The following is a 13,628-nucleotide window of genomic DNA, read 5'->3' as shown; positions in this document are numbered from 1 at the left end:
TTCCAATAATAACTTTCCAATATAAATCTTGCTACTGAATATGTGATTTTAGATGGTCTTTCGTGTTTAGGCTACTTGTGATGCCCTGAGGTACCTGATTGACGATGACAGCATGTTTCCCTCTCCAGCTGCTGCTGCTTCTTTGTGGCATTAAATCACAACCCACACCGCACTGCCTCTCATCACCGGTGGGTGTCGCTGCTGCCGATGGTACCCAAGGCCGTGTGTGTTAGTCTCTCTGGCGGGGAGGAGGGGAGGAGGGGATGTGGGTGTGATGTTGCATTGTAAAATAGAGAGAGAGAGAGAGAGAGAGAGAGAGAGAGAGAGAGAGAGAGAGAGAGAGTGTGTTACCTCTGCCTCTCTCTCTCCCAGCCTCCTCTCTCTCTCCCGTGCGCAGTGCTCCGGCTCGGCCGCTCCTCTTCCCTCCTCACTTCCTACTCCTCCTCCTCCTCCACCACAGCTGGCTGGTAGTCTCCTCTCTCCGATGCAGGCTCGCCTCGCTCCCGTCTCACACACACACACACCACCGGACCGATCACATCGGAGGGAGGCATGGAATGACTGACTACCTTTTTTTTGTTTTTTTGCATGGTCTGAATTTCGGGGGGAATTCGCACGTCGGACAGGAGGGAAGTCCAGAGGGAAGACAAAAAGGAGGCTCTCCGTCTCCCCCCACCCCGAGGGAATTTATTTTACAGTAAGCAGGCAGCAATGTCAGTTTCCTCATTCCGCTCGTCTCACAGCCGCCCACCCCCCCTACCCCATCCTCATCTGTGCAAAATGCTTGAGAGAAAAAAGATGCTAGAATATGACAGCCTGCCGGGAATGTGGCTGCATGTTGTATTGTGTGCCAGATGTTTTTGTTTTTTTGGTGCTGTCAGTTTATTCCGAGGCGTGGTGTTGGGATGCGTTTATTTATTGTGATGCGCTAAAGGGCTGTGGTGCGCTTGCATTGATCGTGGACTGAAACCCCCATCCATCCCTACACCCATCCATCCTTGGCCGGGGTGTGTGGGGGTCGGAGGAGAGAGAGAGGATGGGGGGGGGTTGGCTGATGCGAAAAACGCTATTACTTTCAGATTGACCTAAATATGAGTGATATTCGCAAGATTACCGCGGATGACAGCGGCTCATCGCGGACGGCCGCGCCGCCTTTGTGCGTCGCTTTTTGCGGGAGACTGAGTGTTTGTTTCCCGCGCACATCAGCGGCCGTGTGAGCGGATGAAGAGCACCTTGCTGCCCCAGTGCTCCAGCCCCGGCCTGCCTGCCTGCATGTCTGCCTTCCGGACGAGTCGCACCATGTTGATCACTACAAACCACCACAGTTCGGTTTCTTGTACAGTAAATAATTTCATTCATCACCACGTTGCCCAGGACAACTGTGTTCCAACGGTGGTGTTTGCTCGTGTTTGTCAGGATGTGTGTCCTGTGACCTGGCAGAAATCGTGGCCTGCTTGTGCCCCAGTGAATTAGTCCTCATACAGCTTTAACAGCATGGAGGGGCTTACTGACGCCTCATCTCAACTTCACTCTGGGTTTCTGTCATGACCTGCAGTGGCATACAGATCTCAGCTCGCCCCCAAGATGGAGGAGCTCTCCAGCCCTAATAAGAACTTTAATGTGATGGACATTAGGGGGGGTTGGGGGAGGCCAAGGAGGAGCTCCTGATTAGACCAGCAGTACAGATGATGTCTGACAGGGAAATATCTTATTAAGTTGTTATCAACAGGCAGCTTTTTTGCACTGACCTTTTTATTGTGCACGTGCAGTATGTGGTAGCAGATGTTTTCCATTAGGCTTGAGTGGAAAAACATGACAAGGATCAGTGGATCTTGCAGCATTCAAGGTGATGATGGTGTTCAGATTCATTGAGGTGGCAGGAGAGAACTGACGCTATCGTGTTTCTTTGACCTCTTCTCCTGCCAGTGGACCAATGGGAAGTCCTACATTCTCTATCGAACATTAGAACCGATCACAGCACAATGGTGCGGTTGTCAAATGCGAGTAACATGCTTTTCATATGGTTTAGCTGTGTTGTGTTAGTTGTGTTTTCAACAGTAGCCCACTGACTTTTCACTGTCTAAATGCGTAGTTTGACATTTCCAGAAATACACTTATTTGTTATCTTGTCGAGAGTTAGATAAGGAGATCGATACCACTCTCTGGTCTGTATGGTGAATATGAAGCTGCAGATGGCAGCCTGTTAGCTTAGAGACGGCACTAATTAACATGTTATTACTTGTTTGTTGGATTTGAACAAAAAATTGCATTGTACAAACAACAATCTGTTGTTTTACTGGGGTTATGAGCAGGACTACTTCTTGGCTTAATGCACTGACTTTCTGACAAGGTTGGGAAATGAAACAATAACAATAACTATTGTGATATACTTTACAGCAATTGTAATATTAGAAATGTTAAACATATATTTATATAAGAGTTTAAAATCATTATCAACTTTCCAGTTCCTTCAACTTTTAGTCTTTAATCTCAAAAGAAATAATGGTCTGATTTTTATTGTGATAATAATCAATATTGACTGACATTAAAATGTTTACTTTGATAGCATTATTGGCCTCATTGCCCAGCCCTATTTTGTGGAATCAAAGCTGTCTGCACTGTGAAATCAATGAGACAACAGCTTCTTAACTAACAGATATGAAGTGGTATCATTTTCGCATCTGTCCCTCTGCAAATCCTCAGCAAATATATATGTCTTACAAAATATATATACTTGTGACTTTCAGTGTTGCATTTAAATTGTATAGTTTTTGGGAAACTAAAGTAAAGTAAAACTATATTCCATATTTTACAAAATAAAATCAAGATGAGTAAAAAGTCGAAATTCAAACATCTTGAGACTGTTGAGACTGATCGTTCGCCCTCTGAAGGGTTCCAACACCTATGTTGGGAACTACTGAACAACCACTCTTGCCCCATAACCCAAAACATAGATTATCAGTGTTTTTATACAAACATTTATTTCATGTAGTGACTGTGATATGAACATGGTCACAGTCTGACCTCCTTGTCTCCAGGATTCATTTGGTCTGTGAGAGTGCTAACAAACAGCATGTGTTTACTGACTGCTACAAGCCAGACATGTAACATCTCAGAGCGGAGCTAGAAACCCTTAAAACACACACAGGTGAAACTATGAGCCAGTGATCTTGTCTCACAACATTTAACTGATCATAGAGCTTCTTTCCCCAAATGTTGCAGCAATTTTTTCCCCATAACATCCTGCACAACATCACAGGAAGCCATAAGTCTCTAATTCACTTGCTACCCTGGGGTAAAACACAGTATCCCACATTTATGTTCTTCACCACAACCTCTCACCTAGTTGCAGGAGATTCATTGTGGATAGTGGAGTGACCCCATAGCGTCATCCCTGGTGTAAAGTCTGAAAAGTGCTGCTCACCGCCATGGTTCATCGAAGTGTTAAGAGCGTGGCATCATCCTTCTCCAAAGACTCGCCTCGGCTACTGCAGCCTCAACAGGCTTCATTAAGTTTTTATATTAAGAAGATGATACATGCGATGTGGCCCAACTCTTAATAACCTCTAAGTGAGACTGATCTGAGATATGATTCACTGCTTTCTGCCCAAAACCCAAAATTAAATAATGTTTTATTGGCCTCTCGACTTAGACTAATGGATATAATGTGGATGCTGCATTCAATTTTCTTCACAGGACTAAAACATAAAGGAAGACAGACAAACTGATATCAACAGCTCATGCAAAATTAAATAATAATTACCGTTTATTACAACCTGGGTCTTAAATTTGTAGAGTGGGTAATAATTTCAATTGTTATGATACATTTGACTCAACGATGTTTCCTGGATCTGGGAACATAAGAGTTGTGGCAATCAGCATTTGATTTGCTTTTATTAATGGGCGGCTAACTAAAAATTTCAAGCAGCGAGACAATCTGTGTTAAAACTGCAGGCACGTTTGTCAAAAAAAACTACTAAATTAATCAATACCTCAAGGAGCACAGAGCTAGAAAATCAAGAACAAACTGCAGCGAGAGAAGAGAACAGTATCTACTATTTGAAACTAGCCGTCAGGGATACTACAGATACTGTATATACAGTATATAGGGGGCTGTTAAATACTTAATTAGTATGAAACATCATATGACCCACTTTTGTAACAGCATTAGCATGCTTTAGTAATTTCAAAGTTAAAGTTTTTTTTCATGAACGCTTATCTTGTGTAACCCCTGTAGACGCTGTGTAAGTTTACATGGAGAAAGTAGCAGCTGTATTTAACTAGGGAATTCTTGATGGTGATGGTTTTATTAGTAGCACTGCTAATAATTATATTATGCAAATACTTAACAAATGTTATAATATTGAATATGTTCATATGCGTTATTTCCTAGGCCCAAAGTCATTCTGCTGCTGCTACTGCAGAGTTCAAAAAGTGCTCATGCTACAATAAGAATTATTTATCACTAGTCTGTCACTATCAGTACCTTTTTTTCCCCAAACAACAATTGTCCCACATGAGATAAAATGACAATCACGGGCTGAGATGGTTTTGCCCCCGCCACAAACACTTGCTACATATGTGAACCAGCCATTCATTGTCCTAACCTGATAATCTCTGCTGATAACCTTGTTCAGAGAGAGAGAGAGAGCGAGAGAGAGACTGTGTGTTGCTGGGTCACTGTATTCCAATCATGGCTGTGTCTGATTCATATCACAGCTGGTGACCCCCTCCTCCTGTTGAGTAGATGGAGAAGATAGGTTGCCAGGTCAACAACAGCTTTACTCCTTGAACTGTTCAGGGCAGATATTCAGTAGGAGATTCAAAAAGCAGGACAAGTCGCTGACACTATACCAATCATGTATGAAAATGATGATGAAATGAACCAGTGTGTTGTGGCCGACAGCCTTTATCGGGGTTACATACTAATGCTAAAGTAATTTATTTATATTAAAAAAAAATAATCCATAAAAATAATATCAACAAAAGAATAGACCAACTATTGCCAACCAATATAAAACCAGTGATTGTGCAATTATATTAGGTTTCCCACTGTTATAATTAAATAAGCATATGGTTAAATTATTTCAATCCATACTAGTGTTACGTGCTACATTCTAGAGCTAGGTCGGTGCACATTTACTATTATCACCATAGGGATGACTGAGCTGTAAAGCTGCATTAGCTTTGTTCAACCTTGTTTCTTGACCTCTTCAAGGTCATACATATGTTGCTCGCACCATCGTCTTTTATAAACTACTGTTGTATTTGGCTGTTTAGCATTGCAGTGTGTGGATACTAGTTATACACCTTCAGATGTGTTGCACAATTGGATACAATTTGACATCTGCTCCTGTCTTTAATGTCGTTTAATTTGCTCCTCGATCACAATAGCACATCATCATATTTGCAGATGATACTGTGCTGTTACTGGAATCATTCACAAGGCATTTAGAAATTGTTTTCAGAAAGTTATTTAGTTTTTCCTGTATAAACTGTATTTCAAAAGCCACAATTTCTCCCTATAAACCACCATGTTAACCTTCTATTAATGTAGCCTCAAGCCACCTTGATGAGATGAGAGAGAACGAGGTGAACGAGACCTCCGAGGTGTAATCAGCCGTCTTTTCTCCTACTCCACAACCAGGTTTTATTCATCAAACTGGTCGTCTTCAGAACAAAATAACTCAGGCAGTTTATTAGAGTTTGCACAGCTCCCTCTGGAGCCTTAGACATCAGCAGATACTTTGTGTCTTCCTTGGAGAAGCTCACTGCCGTCACTGCGGTCACCTTCAGGTCTTGTATGTTGTTGGGTGACTCCTGCCTTTAGTCTGCTCCTCCGGAGGTGGAGAGCAGCTCAGTCAGATTGAGACTGGGTTACTGACTCAGCCAGTTGAGGATATTTCACCTCTTCACAGTGAAAAGCTCTTTTGCTGCTTTGGCAGTATGTTTAGGATCGTTGCCCTGCTGAATGATGAAATGTCGTCCAATGAGTTTTGATGCATTTGACTGAATGTGAGTTCAAGGAATGCTCCTGTGTACCGCTGCATTCATCCTCTTGCATCTGTCAGCAGTGAAATCATCAATAAATGCCAGTGGGTGCCAGTTCATTTGGCAGCCATCCATGCCCGAGCCATAACCACCACCATGTTTGACAGATGAGGTGGTGGCTTTGGGGCGTAAGCGTTCCCTTTTATTCTCCACATTTTCCACTTTTCATCATTTTGATAGAGGTTGATTGTTGTTTCTTCAGTCCATAGAGCTTGGTTCCAGATCTCTACCAGTTCTTTTTGTGTGTTTTTGTGAACTGCAGCCTTGGCTTTTCTCTTTTTCATGTGAACCCCTTGAGGTTATGTCATGAGATTTTTGACAAGCCAACATCCTTGACAGCAGTCTTGTCTTGCTGTGCAGTTATAAAGGGGTGTTTCTTCACCATGCACATGAATTTCTGGTTATCCCAAAGACTTGTGCTTCTCAGTCTACCAGGTCACTTGCCAGGCTATAGTCTTCGTGGGTGCAATCAGTTTTTTTGTGCTTTTTTTGGTAAATCAAATTCCTTTGATATCTATCTGATAGAATTTAGCTTTTTTTTTAAGGTCTCATTATCCTTTTCTTCACTTACACAGGAACCTCTTTACTACTCATATAATCGACACCTCCAACTCAATCTAATTGGCAGCTCTCTGGTCTCAGTCAGCACTGAGCCACGTGGGAGCTCTTTTGTGCATGAACTAACCTTGAAATGACACAAAGCTGTCTAAGAAATATTTAGCAGCCAAGTGTCCAATTACTTTTGAACCCTTGCAATTTGGGCATCGTGTGCTAAAAGGGCTACAGCTCAGGCACACTTCTTTCTATATTCACATTGAACTTCTCAAAATATAGTTTAGGCCAGTATTTAATTTGAAATTGAATGTGCGGATGCATAGAACCTAATGTGTCAATTCTACCTTAAATTATGAAATTATGTTTCCCTCTTATACTTTATTAAATTTACTATAGTTTGATATTGATGCTCACATTTACTTTAAAACTAGGTTATTTGAGTTACAAGGCACAGAGGTAATTACAGAGTCCATGTAAATGGAGCCACTGACATTGCTGGTGTTGACCTTTGCTGTTTGCACAGTATATTAATACCTACAGCACCAATCAGGTGCACAACTCAGGTGACTGAACAACCACCAACCATTTCCTGTCTCTGCAGCTTCCACTCGTTGGCCGGGCCTGTTCGCTAATGGATGATAGCAAATAACAGCTGCACTTTGCTTCCCTGTCTCAGACACTGAGTGGTTTTCCCTCTTCTCTGTTGCCCTAAGAGGAGAGAGGAGCCGAGCGGGTGCTATGGAGAGGGTAATGGTTGTTTGTCGGACACATCATTTTGTCACTTGAGTTTTGTTCATTTCACTTGATGTTTGAGTGTGCATTTTGCAGCCGGAAAACTCTCCCTGCAAAATCGCTTTGCACCTATATTTATTATGGCACCCATTTGGTTGAGTTTTTTAAATACACACTTGAGGGAAAATGCGGCCATATTTGTCTCAGCTGAAAAGTGTCATTAGTTCATTTGAGTGAAAAAATAATGCATGGAATAAACCTGAAGCTGCCCAGCCAAAAGAACTCCACACTTTCTGTTATCACTGCGGCAGCACATTAGTAAATTTATGGGTAATTGATAGATGAGAGGCATGTTTTATCGTTTTGTTAAGCCGAGGTCAGGTCAGGGTTGCCCTCATTGTTTCAGTGAGTCCACCATCCTCTTAGTGTCTGGCACGTCTCTGGCCTCGCATGTCCCTTTGCATCGAGGGAGACAATAATACTCTGCCTAATCCACCTCTTACTGCATTGCTCACCCAATCAATCCCCCGTGGAGTGGGACGTTGCCAACTTGCGGTTGCCAAGTTGTGGTTGCCCTGGCAACAGGGACTCGGGTTTGCTGTGATGTCAGCCAGGTGCGGCCTCGCAGTTTTGGCTGTACAAGGCCGACCCTTGTTGGGAATAATGAGCAAGATTCTGCTGTCACGGCGATGACTTTTTTTGTGTGCAAGGGGAGGTCAGCAAGGGGCGACTCACAATTAGCTTGGAGTGTGTGAGGGGGAGAGAGTGAGTGGGTGGGTGTGAGTGGGAAGTTTGTCGCTGTATATTTGTGCAAATGCTTGTTTCTGTAATATGTGCAGAATACAGCACGTTTTCATCAAATGATGGAATGGTGATTGAAGAGGGCATTTCTTTAACAATGAGGACAGTGTGGCTAAACAGCTGATACTTAATACACTGTCTTAATGCCAATAGCAAAATTATATTGTTATTGAAACCGTACTTTAAATGTTTTATGTAAAACCCTGTTTTAATTCAACAAAAGAAACCAATCGTCTTAAATTGTAAACGTTGTCTAAACTAAAATAGCCATTTTTAGAACTTTGACTTAAAATATCAATTCAAGTTTATTTGTATAGAGCCGAGTCCCAGCAAACATTATCTCAAGGATTTTACTAAATAAGGTCCAGACCTAACATTAGTATAGAGGGAAACCCAACAGTTCCCACGGTAAGCAAGTAAAGGAAAAATGAATACAGTCTGGAAGCGGTAAAAGTACAAAACATGAGAATAAGTAAATCTGAGAAGATGTATGTTGGTCAGAATCATAACAGTAGTATCAGTATCTTAATATATGATTCATCCAAATTGAAGTTTGCATCTAGAACTGTCTCCTACTAGTAGTAGGAGACAGTTCTAGATGCATGAGTGGACAAAACCTCAAGTCAACTCTCATTTTGTGACGCACATATTTTTAGCTGCCTCACAGTACAGCATTGCTGGTATGTTTGAATGCTGTTTTCCTTTTAGTATACACCGAAGTGGGGACTTAATTAAATGTATTGAGTATTGAGAGTTTGAAAATGCTGTAATTTCGAACTTCAGGGAACAAAGATATCTCTCTCTCCTGGCATCAGTGCAACTTAAAAAAAATACCAGTAGAAAATGTTTGTAATTCCTATTCTTTGTCGTTCTAATGCTCTCAGCTCAGCGGTCTGGCTGATGGTGCTGTCAGCAGGTGTGCACTGTCTCAGCTGATGCAGGAGTCGGGCATCGCTAGCCTGTGACTCACTCACAGCATCATCTTCCAGCAGCGAATGATAGCTTGAAGCCTGGGTGGTAGACCAGTAGATCAGAAGGGTGTTCTTGTCAGTAGGGTGAGGCATGCTCAAAAGCTCATAAAAGAAAATAAATAGAAATAAAAGAAGAGAAAAATAATAGAAGTAATAGTAATAGTACTACTACTACTAATAATAATAACAATAATAATAATAGTAATAATAATAATAATAATTAAAATGAATAAATACAATTTAAATAAATAATATATTTAGTAAAATAGACGAAGATAACAAATAAATGTGAAAGGGGCTTGATTCACTGTTGTAGTTGGAACCACTCAATAATCAGATAGCCTAGTTTAAAGGTATACAGTCATACACATCTGCATGGTTACTTTTGCACACAGAGTTGGTATACAGTACATACATAAAAAAGATATATACACCCACATCTAAAAATACATAATGAGGTGTGATGTATACCTTCATTAGTGAAAGGTGAAGTAAATTCAATACAGGCTCATCGACAATATCACACGGGCAACAAACCTATTCCAATCTAAACATCCTCAGTTATAAAAGCATCACCCATTCCCAGTGCTGACACATAAACTAGACGGGGTAGCTAATTGAGAGGGAAAAATATTACTGTAATTTTATGAGAATGACAGAGTGAGAGTGAATTCTATGAAGGGGGACCAAGTGTCTAAACATTTTTGACGGGACTTGCATCTGTTATACCTGAGTTTCTTCAACCTGATAAAAAGTAGTACTTCTCTGATCCAGTTTATGAATGAGGGGGGCTTTTCAGATTTCCAATTGCGGAGAATATGCCTCCGAGCTAGAAGAGAGGTGAATGCTATAGAGTTAGCTTGGGATGTAGTAATGTCTATACCCTCAATTCCAAAATGAGCTGTAATCGGATTGGTCTCAATTATTATGATATAGCTTTGATAAGTGCAACGTCTTACAATATGAACACCCATCATCCACCCCGACCACCTCTGACTTCTGTACGGTACAAAAACATAGTACTTCCCAAAAGCCATGTGGCAATTACAGTTTCTTCTAATTGCATGATGCAAATACACAGAACAGTATGTAAACAGAATTTTAGGAGATAGATTTGGTGAAGCAACGCAAACAATATGTTTGCACACACACAAATTGTGCTAAATGCCTCACTTAACATGAGGTGTGAAACTCTATGAGCAGTAATTACACAGAATGTTGATAGCATATTATCATAACCAGAATGGGATAAATGATCAATATGCCAAAATGGTCTGTAGTGAATAAAGAGTAAGAGAAAAAACATGTTTGACTGTTTGATTTGCAGTTTTTGAACTGTTTACACTTTTGACGCATCATCCAACCTTGTCTCTATTTTAAATTAGGACTTACTTTCTCTTTTTCCTATCAGTAGTTTTAGTGTTTAGAAATCCTTGTGTACTCATTTTCCAATGTGTGACTTTGCATGCCTTTGTCTTTTTGCATGTGTGTGCTGTGTGTGTTTGACTGGGTGGGCGATGAAGGACTGGCTGCAGCCTGACAGCTGCTCTTTGTTCTTGCATGCCTTTGGCGTTTATGAACTCTTATGTGCAAGTGGGCCTTACATAATTCCAAATGAGCTTCTTTTCCATAGGAGCTGTCGAGAAAAAATCCATTTTGTCCAGAAAAGCTTTTGAAGCTCTTTAGAAAAAAAAAAATCGTGACAGATTGTGGCGGTCAAACATCCATTCATCACTTATCACCGAGATGAGAACAATTCTTACTCTGCTTAATTTCCCTGCCTGTGTTCTTTGGAACTGGCAGCGGATGCATTGATGGTTTTGCAGAGGGTCATTTTTTGCCCTGTTGGTGTGATTTCTTTCAAGCTTTGTTCCTTTTTTGTTTTTACCTCAATAAAACAATGCATTTGCACCCCTGAGGTTTGTTCCAACTTATTCCCCAGTGATGAAATTTTGTAAAAGTGTTGTTTTATTTTCTTTGTCCCCAACCACCTCACCTTCCACGATTCCATTGTTTCGTTTTTTACCCTGTCGGTTCTTTCCTGTTTTGTTGACTCAGTGGTTTGCGTGGGGGTCTTTTGGAGGGTGCATTGTGTGTATTCCTTTGCTTCAGGCTGTGTCCTTGATTTTTTTCTGACCTAAAACTCTTCCATTTTTCTAACCCCAACTGCAGAAGAAAAAAAATACCATTAAATGTGTAAAAATGACCACTCAACCAATTTAATATGAACAGGGTGACCAGCAAGGGAAAAAAAGCACTTTTAGAAAGGGAGGGGAGGCTATCTGTTTTTTTACTCTGAAAGTTTTTATTTCATAAGCATTTTTTAAACTTTAAAGGGCATTTTAGTGCCCCAAACCCTCATTAATTTCTCACCATGTGTAAGTATTTGCTTGCTTTGCAAGTTTTGCATGAGTGGGCTTGTGCGTGTATTTGTGTGTGTGCGTGTGTGTGTGTGTGTGCGTGTACGAAAGCGTGCAGGAAAGGAAGTAGCGTCCGGCCAGTTAGGGCCAGCTTTGTCTGGCTCTAATGCCTCTTCATTCACTGTAGTCACATCCAGCCAGTGCCCTGACAGCAACTAATCTCCTCTTTATCTTAAAGGTTTGCTCAGCACTTTGGTGTCCCATTCAGGCGGCTGCAGACCAAAGATTTCAGGCAGCAATGCTGCACTCCTAGTTGACCGCTTCACTTTGTCCATTAGTTGTCATTGTACTTTGGAGCAGTGAGTGTGGAGCATAATTTAACATCATATTAAAGCTGTAGAAGAAATTTTCAGACATGCAAAGATATTAGATTGTCATTTTGAACAGTGATTTTTTCTTTATGTTCCATTGGCATACAGGTCATTGAAATTGACTCTGCCCAGACCCAGATTATGTCTAGTTTGAATGCTTCCATCCATGCTAAAAGTGCAGGTCAATAAATCCACCACTTTGGTCCCAACAGAAGTGTCTCAAAATCTACTTGATGGATTGCCATGTAAGTTTTATAAACCACTGACGCTCCCTTGAGGATGCATCCTAGTGACTTTGGTTATTTCCTATCTTTCATCTACGGTCAACATGAGATTGATGAAGTTCTTTTTGATAGATTACTGTGGAATTTGCTAAAGATGGAGCACAGAAGATGAATCCCCTGTTGTTAATCTCAAATCTCATACAGAGTGATTTTATTCCAGTATCTGGATCTTCTCTACTTCAATTCCACATTCCACATCAACAGCCTTCATCAAAAGATTTTGAAATTTGGAGTATATTTAGATGCATATTGATGAGGTGATAACAGAAGAAATAATATTGTGATGTTCTGATGATGACCCCTAATAACTCTGGTGATTTCTTGAGTTTATACCCCCACTGCCACCACAACATCTACACTTGTGGTTTTGTGTGAAATATCTGAATGGATATTTCATCTCCATATTGGATGGATTGTTATGCACTTTGATTCACTTTCCCCTCAGGATTATTCGTAACAACTATCTTTTCTGAAATCATAAAATCTCGTCTTGCGCTACTAGCAACAACATTTAGTCAAAGTTTTCATTTATTCATCACTTTCGTGCATGATGAAACACTGTACAACCAAAAGCCTTAGCTGGGCTTTGTGTTTCAGGGTAACCGGCAGACGTTAGCATGCTTACGAGCCAAACTAACATGGCGATTTTTGTAAACGAATAATGTAAATAATCTGCAAATAATCCCTGTTTAACATCGGCATTTTGACGCTAGCATTTAGTTCAAATGACCGCTGTGCTACAGTATAGCCTTAGAGTATAGGCTGAAAGGTCACTGTGAAGGGTCACTGTGTTCATACACATGAGGTGCGGCGTCTCTAACATGTGTGATCCATTCACCTTAACTGTGCAGTCATCCTCTATTCACATGTTCTCACCCCAGTAGTAAGGATGGGTTCATGAGTTTGCAAACATTAGGACCTTTTGTGCTTGAGGAAGATATGAGTCATTACGTTTGTTGATCTACAAGCAGCCATAGCAATTAATGGCCTTGCTAATGGCTTTCTGCACTCACGCTAAACAACCTTTTTTTTATCCAGGAAAAAGAAAAAAGTACATGTTGATTATGTTTCTTTTTCCTGGAAATTTGTCATATTATATGGGGAAACAGTGACAGAACTAAAAAAGGTCTTGTTATGGGATATTTAGACACAAAATAAGCAGTGTGCAAAGAATGAGGATGTTGTTTCCAGTTACCTCCTGCGAAATTACCCCCGGTTCCCAGGGTCCAAGTCTGTGTTGTTTGTGCACTGTTTGTGGATTTGGGATTAGCTGTGAAGGAGCACTGGAGTTTGGCTTGGGGTTACACATACAGACGCAATTAATAAAACTCACCTTAACCCATATTTTAATGAATGGGTCCTAATTCAACATTTTATAGCAGTGGTGTTCTTCCATTGTAATATTTATCACTTGATTATATTTAACCCTGACACCTTGCACATTTGGAAACCCATCAGATTGAACTTGTTAAACTGTTTTTTTTTTTTTCAATTGCTTCATCT

At 40.8% G+C, this 13,628-nt stretch overlaps 1 protein-coding gene across 5 annotated transcripts in view; it reads left to right on the top strand.

Annotated features, from left to right (window-relative positions):
• The first annotated feature begins 411 nt into the window (after positions 1-411).
• ctnnd2b (catenin (cadherin-associated protein), delta 2b) overlaps positions 412-13,628 on the top strand; it is a 166,422-nt gene continuing 153,205 nt past the window's right edge. For 3 of the 5 annotated variants that reach the window (XM_034613774.1, XM_034613772.1, XM_034613770.1), the window contains exon 1: positions 412-697. The gene's annotated coding sequence lies outside the window, so the exon portion shown is untranslated. Of the gene's footprint in view, positions 714-13,628 lie in introns of all 5 variants that reach the window. The other 2 variants (XM_034613771.1, XM_034613773.1) reach the window with 2 other exon arrangements.

Source organism: Hippoglossus hippoglossus, chromosome 17 (genome assembly GCF_009819705.1).
Source record: "Hippoglossus hippoglossus isolate fHipHip1 chromosome 17, fHipHip1.pri, whole genome shotgun sequence".
NCBI classification, from domain to species: domain Eukaryota; kingdom Metazoa; phylum Chordata; class Actinopteri; order Pleuronectiformes; family Pleuronectidae; genus Hippoglossus; species Hippoglossus hippoglossus.
This window is presented reverse-complemented; position numbering and strand designations above follow the sequence as displayed.